Genomic DNA, 10,968 nt, shown 5'->3' on the forward strand with positions numbered 1-10,968 from the left:
CATACAACTGGTGCAACGAATCATCAGGAGGATGGGACATCTCTGCGCATGCGTACAAAGCGAAGCGTCGGCTTGAGCGTGCCGTTTAGCGATCACGCGAGTTATTCCGATGAAATTCACGGAGTAGTAAGCGTCGTTCGTGTCTGAGAAGTCGAGTTTGAAAAATCGCCTATAGAAAGTGAGATTAAGCGGAATATAATTGCGCTAGTTGATTTGGTATCGGCAGATTTTAGTTTATTTCAGATTTGTGTTATTTGTATTATTTTCGAAAAAGATGTCGAGGAAATTCAACAAGTCAAAAATGTGGGGTGACCAAAACATCCGAGGAAACGAGAACAAGAGTTATTTCCGTAAGTATTTTCACAGTTCCGCGGTACATCGCATGCATGATTTCAGCGCATGATTTCAGCTTTCCGTTTTGTATTAAGCATATCTCTTTGGTATACACTCCGATATACCACACAATAGTACACATTCGATTTATCTTCCAGTATTGGTTTGTTTGTTGGATGTAGCTCATTTACGATTAGAGCCGGTTGAGCGATCGCGAGAAAATGAAATACTCGAGAGAAAAAGAATGTTAAATTCGCGAATACTTCGAAAGAAGAAGCGTTTTTACTTTGGAAATACGCGTAATGATACTAAACATGATAGGTCTGGTACTATAGATGTAATATTCCGGCCTGGGATTCTTAAATCTGTATCGTATAAATATCGTATACGAAAATCTATAACGTGTTATATAAATTTTAGGATTTTCATATGCAATATTTCCCGAGAATAACTCCTAACTCGATACTCGGTGAGATAATTAGAAAAATGCTTACACTGAAAAAAATTTCTTAAATTAGAAAAATATTTTTTAATTAATTTGAAAAAGAAAATAGCTTATTTAAATAATTGCAAAGACACTTTTCATTTGAAGGTTGTAATGTAATTGGAAATTGTAACATTATGCGAATTCAAGGAAATTATATAAAAACAGAACATAAATTCTCTTTATAATGACACACTTGAAATTAAATTTAATAAATACATATTTAGTATGTAAATCTTTATTTTTTTAAAGTTGTACTATTTAATTATGGAACATTCTTTTATTTAAAATAAAGAATTGTTGTTTTAATAAAAAGAATTTCTTAAAAAACTAATATTTTATATTTTAAGAAATATATGTTTATGTTTCAAGAAAAATCAATATTTCAAGAATTGTAGATGTTAATACACCAAAAATGTTTTGAAATTAAATAAAGAATTTGTTTAACAAAGCAACGCGTTTTATAAATAAAAAAAATTTATTTCACTAATAAATGAATGTATTTGTTTACTTTAATGAATAAGTTATTAATTTTAAAAATTATTTTATCAGTTTAGTGATATAATTTCTTTTTCTACATAATATCTGTTTTTGATTAATAAGTAATATTGTTTGTGCGTCGGAATTCGTATTATTGTGCAATCAAATAAGATTGTACGATAGGAAGAATTTTGAAGCACAAAGAATATTACTTATAATTAAAAACAAATATCATGTAGAAGAAAAACGAGAAACTAGGATCACGTGAATTACTTCGACTAATCGCTGAATCGTGGACAGTTATGTAATTGGTCAAAATAATTCTATAGATTTCCAAAGGAATATTCTATCTTTGAAACTATGAATTTTTGGACGCCTTCTATATAGAATAAAGCGACTGTGATTCGTATAAAACATTTCATATATATATATATATATATATATATATATATATATATAATGCATACTATAAGTAATAAAATTTACATAAAATTAAATTTTCATAAAATTAATCATAAAATTAATACTAATTGAAAGTAAAAGAGAAAGAAACATGGTATTGAGTATCGCGCTCGCAATCGTAAACATATGCAACAAACAATGCAACAATATTAGAAAGTATTGAATTATACGGATAGAAGAACGGATAGAAGAAAGAAAATGCATTATAGCTTATCTAAAAATTTTATACACTTGTTTACGTCATAAACGTTAAAGAAATATATATGACACGGATTCATGGATTCTTGGCATAATTAGAGATAGTAATGAAGAATCGTTATTCATTAAAGGTGTTAGAATTATGAAATATTGTACTATTGAAATAATTATTATACATATTTTGTAATTTTACCATTTTGTCGTTATATTATATTCTTCTAGGTCGTGACAACATCAGAAGGAATAACGGTGGATCTAATATCGGTCCCATTAAACATTGCATATCATTTAAAAATGAAAGATTTAACAATAGGGAAATGTCGCGTAAATTGTCACTGGTGAATTTTAATAAGAATATTTTTCTGACTGATTCGAACAAAGATACAAGACGAGTCATAATTGGTCCAAGAAATAAAGATCAAGGAGACAGAGCTTGGCAAATCACGTCTCAGAGAAGAAACCACTCTATGCCGAACAAGAATAAGAATTTAAAAAGAGGTCAATCAGATTCTCTGTCGCGTCCTCTTCCTGTGATAAACTCCAATTATTATAGAATTATCATACCATATGGTTATAAATATGAGAAAGACAATGTAATAAGAGCCTTATTGAATTTTATGGCGCCTCAAATATTTGTTCCTATAATGTATAAGGTGATGGGAAAGGAAGTTAGTTTCTACGTAGACGATTATAAGACGGCAAATGCATTGGTAAATTGTGACCGCAAGATTACAATGATTGATGGGTTTAAATTGCAAGTAAGACTAGGGCAACGTAAAGGATTTCCAGTATGTGAGATTGACGACAAGTTGAAGGAACGATTAAAGCAAGCAATGGAAAAGAGATACGTTCGAGAGACAAATGCTTTAGATTTGTCCAAGTTCCATCTAGATCCAGATCTTGTCTCTGATTACCTTTGTGCATTGTTTCATCCTGACATATTGATGACTGTGTTGAATATTGTAGCCGAATATATTCCGAATTTGGAAGCCTTAAATTTGGAAGACAACAAATTACAGAATATCGAAGGGCTCAGCGTTTTAAGTGATAAATTCTTAAAACTGAAGATTTTTTACATTGGTAGAAACAAAGTGAGTATACACAGAATGAATATAGAAATATGTGCTGCGTTATGTTCATTTCCCTTTTGACGACTCAAATTTTACTAATTTACTTAATTTACTGTAGATCAGAGACATTCAGCAGCTTGATTCCATCAAGAATCTGGAACTCAGCGAATTGAAGTTAAGTGGAAATCCTGTGTGCAACAAATATAAATCTCAGCAAAGTGATTACGTTAGGTAACGTAACGTTCGAATGTAATCTTTTTTTTTTTTTTTTTTTTTTTTCTTTTTCTTTTACCTAAAATAGAGAAACAGAAGATAAGAGTAATACGATGATATGTTACATTTTATTTTTTTATTTTTATGTATTTTATATAATTCTCTTAGCTAAACGTCTTTAAATAATTAATTTTTTAGTAGTTTAATTTGGGCTTGCCGTTAAAAATATGCCGTTAAATTACAAATGCGCATATCTTTTCACTTTTGTTTTTAATTTTATCAAATACTATCGCGTGCAATTTTCTTTAAGTATTTCGGATAAATGATTTGCATTTTATATTTTTATCAGTTAACAAAAATCAGTTGTTCCTTTTTTTTTTTTTTCATTTATAGCGATATCCGGAAGCGGTTCCCAAAACTAATGCATTTAGTGAGTATCATATACATTGTTAGATACGCGTGTATTAAAATTCATCTAGTCCATCTTTTCGTGTGACACAAGCTTTTATCGTGTTCTGTAGGATGGTGTTGAATTGCCACGACCGATCGTCTTCGATGTAGATGAAACTAAAGTTCCTCCATCACAGAGAATGTTCGTTACCGATGTCACAGCGCGAGAGATTGCGGGTGTTTTTTTGCAACATTATTTCACGGTATTCGATAGTGAGAATCGCCAAGCCTTACTTAATGCATATGACAAAGACGCTAGCTTTAGCATGACTATAACCGATTCTTACAAGTAAGTGTTATGTACTATATATTGCTACGCTCTTTGTTTTCTTTCTGACGAATATTTGTACATTTCTACATTTGTCTCGGTAATATTTGTGAGTTATATATTGAGTTTTGATTTATTTTATTTTATATTATTTAATATAATTATTTTTGTTGCAGATTAAATGAATATTTTATGGGAAATCGGAATTTATTGAAAATAAATGACACGAACAAAAGACACAAGTTATTGAAACAGGGTAGATTACCCGTAGTTTCTCTATTATCAGAAATGCCACGAACAAGGCATTTGCTAAATACTTTTACTATGGACATCTCTCTTGTTACAGTAAGTGGTACTAATTTTTATTGTTACGGATGATATAGTATCATCATATACTGTCATGGTTACGTCATGGTACGGTATAAAAGAGGACGATATAATTACTTATTTAGTAAATAATTTATTTCTTATCTATTTGCAGCGAGCAATGATGTTCATCACACTACGGGTTACTTCCAAGAGTTACTTAACAACAACAAGGACAACAAGGAACCCATTCGCCACTTCAATCGGACATTCATGATCGTTCCGGAAGGTGACGGATACTGTATTCGGAATGAGCAGTTGCATATCAGTCAACCGCCCGAGGCACAACTGAAGCAACTACGTCAGCAATTGAATCAGTTATCGTTAAATGATCAGCAAACTCAGCAAACGCCGGCGATGGAAGTCGTAGAAGTCGCAGAAGTCGCAGAAGTCGCAGAAGTGGCGATGACAATGGAACCCAGCGGGGAGATAAAACAGCAGATGACAATAACTTTAAGTCAGCAAACGACTATGAATCTGGAATGGAGCTTGAAATGTTTACGAGAAACGGGATGGAACTACGAGAACGCACTCTCCGCTTTTCAAGAATTTTGTAAATGTGGGCAGATACCACTAGAAGCGTTTACGAAGTAGATGCATGTGTGAGTATATAATACCCATCACTGTGATAATAGCTAGTCAAAGAGGAGAGAACAAATTTCTTGTAGAGTCTCAATTTCTTGTAGAGTCTCAACTCCATTTCAAATTATTCCGTTTATATTTAATCTTCTTTTCTTTTTTTTTGCATAAGGATTTACCTTTTGGCATTAGAATCTGAACAAAAAGTATTACTTAGGTTTTGTTTCCCATCAATTTTGTATCGCTTTGTATAGCAACAAAATATATTTCTATTAATTTTTACAAGGAGAGAAAAGTATTGGAAAAAGGAAGGAAATATATTAATACATATTGATATATTTAGGTTCTTTAACAAAAATATTTATTATAGACATATATATATATATATATATATATATATATATATATATATAATATTATTAGATATATTTCCGAAAGTGAGATAAATACCTGTGATCCTTGTTTAAGTAAAATAAAATAACAATTATGCGCATTTTATGTTCTTAAGAAAGCTGTTAAAAATCATTTACAATCTCGGTATGTCTCGAGAATATCGAGTTTTGTCTTTTTTCTATATTGATTTGTTTGATTTTTGAACAACTTTCAATATTATACATTACGATATTTAATGGTACATTATAAGTTAAAAGTTGTTGTTTAATTGATTATTTGTATGCCATATTGTCTGTTTCCTTTTGAAATCACAAGATAATTTACAAAATGGTAGAAAAAGAGTTTAATATTTTATTTAAATGTATATACATATTAACATTGTAAGAATAGAATATGAATGAATTTTTGGGAGTATCAATCATGTATATAAATATCAAGTCAAATATGATGAACTCTTGAGAAATGTACTTGAGAAACGTACTGAATTATCAAAAATTATTAGTTATTATTAGTTATTTTTATTATTTTTGTTGGTCGTTTTATTCTTTGTTTTTGTTATTGCTTTTATATCGATAGACATGCAATGTATGTAAATTGAAACAAAGATTATAAGTGCACGTTAACGATAAAATAAGTCGCATTACTGATTAATACTGGAATAGAACAGAACAATATGCCGCATATATAAGAAACATCTCTTTGTTATGTCTCTCTAATCTTCAGATTTTGCATAATATGAAATAACGAAAAAATTTCTTCCTATCTGTCTATAGAGAAAGAGAAATTAATTTTGCATTAAAATTAAGATACTAATTTAGATTTATAGTAGCAACATATCGACAAAAAATATGTTTTGGTATGACAGTTACATTTGTTATAAAAATTATTTTTATAATAGATAGATATTTATCATAAATCACATTTTTTCAATCATGGGTTCAAAATCGTCTACTACAAACATCATAATTTCTAAAATCTTTATCAATTTAATCGACTCGAAAGATATGAAAGAATAGAAATGTTATATTCCATAGCATCTTGCTGACTTTGTTAATTTTTCATATTTTTCATACGCAATGCGGCATTAAATATTACAGAAAACTTCAGATTTCCTTAAAAAGTATTTACGAGTGAGGCATAAATAAGAAAGATATCGATACTTTTAAAACAGTGAAAAAGTGAAAAAGAAATAACGTAATGAATTTTATAGAAGGGAATTATTTTTTATATGATATAAAGTAAAGGATTCTAGTTATGTTACAAAAACTAAAGTATCTCTATCTTTCTTTCTAAGAAGATGATTGCTAGTCGTACCTTTAAGAGTGCAATTTATATTACTCTGTACGTATTTATAACGTCATTATATAATAGACATAAGAAGTAAATATTTATATTATAAACGCGCGTCAAATAAATTAAAAAAATACAATACTTTTTTTTATATATTTCAAATTTATATTGATGTAAGGGATAAAGGGGTAAAGATTTATATTCTGTAGGATGGATTGCTTCACCTTTCGATAAACGATAAACGATTTCGCTTACTCTTACTTTTTCGCGTTCTCTTTTTCTTATTCGCAGTTTTATCTTCTAGATAAATTTATCCGAAAGTGGAGTAAATCGATCTTGAATGGATTTTATCGCGTGACAAAAATCAAGAGACAAAAACAAATTTTACCATACATATTTAAATTTATAATAGTTTTGAGTATGTTTTACTATGTCAAACAATTAAAAAAAAATAATTTTTACATTAGTATTGTAAATAGTAATCAAACAGTTTCTCAGAATTATGTTATTTAACATGCACACATGTACAATTAAAGGTGAATAGATTTATGTAAATTGTAGATAGCAGGTGAAGCAGGGCTTGCTTATATTATATTATATGAGTATAAATTATTTGACATTGCAATATTCATATTACCATTATTATTATTTTTTTATTTTACAATATATATTAGCCTTGTACATCAAGATGTACAATATGTATAATACATTCAGTTTTTATCTCATTTAAAATGACTTGCACACGCATTGACATCACACGCATACATAATTGATGGAACAATGAGAAACTATAAATATTGTAAAAACTAAAATAATGTCCTGTGATATTATGCTGTGAAGTTGTATCCTATTTTTTGACTTTGAAGTTGAAGGATACTACATGTTGGGAAACGAACTTGTTTCAGTTCGAGTCCTAAATGCCATGTTGCATTGAGAGAGAGAGAGAGAGAGAGAGAGAGAGAGAGAGAGAGAGAGAGAGAGAGAGAGAGATCTTGATTTCTGTTGAGGAATATAGAGGTTCGTTGCTAGAACGAAACGAAATGAACCTCTATGGTACTCGACAAATGATGCAAAAATTGATTAAATATATCACAGCTTACACCCCGCGATATAAAAGCGTAGTTTATATCGTCAGTGAGAATAACATGCTTATATCTCATTCATCTCTTAAATTAAGCACACTGCATGTGCTTAGCAGAATTCATCTTTGGTGTGAATATATTGTTAAATACAACATATATTTAAATCGTATCATTTAGTTATTAATGACATCTCGCGACATCATAATAATGTCATGATTATATTATCATAATTATTTCAATTATTTCAATGATGAAAAAAGCAAAGTGAAGTAATTTATACTCATATGCAACGGTTTTAAAAAGAGAATATAATATTCATGCATTTTGATCTTTATATTTTTATATGCAAAATATTTGAAAAAAAGCTCAATGTTTATGTTACGCTTTATAAATACAAAATGTACAAGTCACAGAGACAAATTTTATTTTGTGATATAAATTATTTCGTGAAAAGATATGATGTAAATATAATTAATGAATAATAAGAATATATATTTTACACAAAATTATGATTATATGATATATAATATAAATATATAAATATATCTGTATTATTGAGTATCATATTAAGATTAAATATCATCTGTTGTTTATGTATTTATATATCTGTTTACGTTTGTATTTGCGTATTTTTACATGTGTATAGATATATTATTTACGAAAGAATATATCGATATTTATATAAAAATACAAGATATCTCTTCTTTGAATGTGTGCAAAATTTGCTTCATCCGCCTTCCATTATCCATAAAAGAATGTTTCATATCATTTCTCAGCTTAATTAATTTATCAATTTTATGTATATTTATGACTTATCTCGTTAGATCATAAATTTAAGTCCTTTATTGTCTTAAAAAATTTAATTATCATTGACGAGTAATAATTGCTGAATAAAAGATGTTGTATAAAAATTAAATAAAACATGAAATGTGTTATATAAACGATAATTTAATTATATTATTACTTAATACATTAATATATTAAAAATATATTATAATAATTTACTATATAATAATTTAATATATTGTAATAACGATAATAACTGTACTATATTAGTGAAATACCGCAATATACAACATGAGACAACAATATGTATTATACATATATTATTGGTAATATATGTCTCTTGTTGTCGGCCCTATTTGCAGTAGTTGTTCCTTGACTATTTTTGCTGGCCTAGGCACGGGCTTTATTGGATTAAACTCCAATAACACTCACTTCAAATGATTGTATATTTTATACTATTTATTTGGGGATTTTTTTGTCAGAGAAAACTTTTGATCAGCACCACCTAATTAAAACGTGTTTCAATTTTAGCCAATTTGACCGAAGTCAAATTTCGTTTTTCAATGTTTATACAAAGTGTGAGTCCTTTGAACTTTATACTTCATATCGTTAATTATATAAGACGAAAAGTGTAATTGTCGAATATGTGTCAATTTAAGAATATCGATTAATTAACATCAACCGACAATGTAATATCGACACAGATTTCTTTTTTAAGTCTGCTTATGATGTCTGATGATTTTTTAATTCAAGAAAAGTGTAAAAATTTTTATGCAAATTCTATGCAAGCTCTATAAAAGTATCGATATCCTATAAATATAAAATATTACAAATACTTCGAATATTCGAACATGAAGAAATGCATCAGTTTTTCTTTTTGTCATATAATTATAAGCCGCACACAATTCTATGAAGTCGTAAATTTTGTTTTTATTATATTTTTTGAAATTGTCGGACCACCGATATTATGTGATTAATGATTCTATTCTAATATATTACAGTAATCCCTATTAGAAATCCCTATTAGAAATTTAGGAATTGAAGAAATGCGCAGCTGCTAATCCATATGCATCGACAATTTTAAATATTACAATATTATAAGATAAGTTATTCTTCTAATAACATTATTATTAGATTTTTTATTGTGTCGTTTAATTGTTGCGTCGAACGCATATATGAATATATCTTAATGCATTCTTTGCCATAATAATAAGGATAACAATAACAAATTGTTTATCATTTCTTAAAATAAAGATATAAAATTAAATAATTTTATAAGAAACGACAATAAAAAATTATTTGCAACTTGTATGTATTTTTTTCTCTCTCTTAATGATAAGAAATGATGAAAAAAAAAATCATATTTATGGTTACCTAAATAAATTCCTGGATATTTTCAGACGCTTGGGGTACCTGCATTCCTTTTATTCTTTCGCCGATTCTCTATCGCTTTTGGATTTTTTTGTCTTCTATCTTAGCTTATTCTTATTCTTTTTACCGTTTTCCCCTTATCTGTTTCATAACTCTGGAATTTCTACCTGCGTTAGGGCCATAGGAGATTAGGGCCGTACAAAAAACTTAAGCAATAAAACTTAAAAATTGAAAGTGAACGCACAAAAGAGTTCTGCACAAGACGTTCTGGAAAACATCCTTTCCAAGAAATACAATTTCTTTGACTTGATAAATGATCACTGAAGGCCACCTACGTAGAAAAGTATGAATATTTTATGGCTGAGCTTTGCTCAGTAGAGAAAAGTATGTCTACACGTGTAGCTTTCCATCTCTTTATATACACAAGGTGCTAGCATAAACGCGCAATTGAAAAACTTTATTTAAGATATAAAGATATTCTGAATAATCTTTATTTCTTAAATAATGAGGTCGCACTGAACCTAGAGAATATATTGAGGTTTTTTTTTTAAACCTCAGAATGCATGTCGTACAATTACCGGATATTCGATGATATATTATAGGATTAATCTCTCTTTGGACATCTCTTTTTTAATTCAATTTTGGATGCTCGAATTACCTATAACATATTATTTTACATTTTCCAAAAAACAAAGGTAATTCCTATGTCAATTTTGCAACAATTTTTTTTATTAATTTGTTATAACTATATCAAGTTATATGCAATTCTTATAATATTTCTTATTGATATATTTCTTTAGAAAATTTTTTTCTAGAAATTATAGTAAATAACAAAAATGACTATTTTTACGATTTTCAATTTTTGTATTGCATAGAAAATTCGACCGTTGAAAATCGGCGAGCGGAATGTTACATCTGTTTCTCTCCTTTTCGCTTTACGCTTTTCATTTCCTTGCCTTTTTCATATGTGTGAGATTGCACTTTCACGCTTACAAGCCACTGATGCGAATTTGAGCCCGAGCACACCAGTGATTTTCCCCTTCCACTTGCGCGCGCGCGCGCGCACACACACACACACACACACACACACACACACACACACACACACACACACACACACACACACACACACACACACAGAGA

The 10,968-nt window shown here is 28.9% G+C and overlaps 1 pseudogene; it reads left to right on the forward strand.

Annotated features, from left to right (window-relative positions):
- The first annotated feature begins 104 nt into the window (after positions 1-104).
- On the forward strand, positions 105-5,269 carry LOC148934998 (nuclear RNA export factor 1-like; annotated as a pseudogene).
- The last annotated feature ends 5,699 nt before the right edge of the window (positions 5,270-10,968 follow it).

This window comes from Pogonomyrmex barbatus, unplaced genomic scaffold (genome assembly GCF_055798465.1).
Source record: "Pogonomyrmex barbatus isolate J1 unplaced genomic scaffold, ASM5579846v1 scaffold69, whole genome shotgun sequence".
NCBI classification, from domain to species: Eukaryota; Metazoa; Arthropoda; class Insecta; order Hymenoptera; family Formicidae; genus Pogonomyrmex; species Pogonomyrmex barbatus.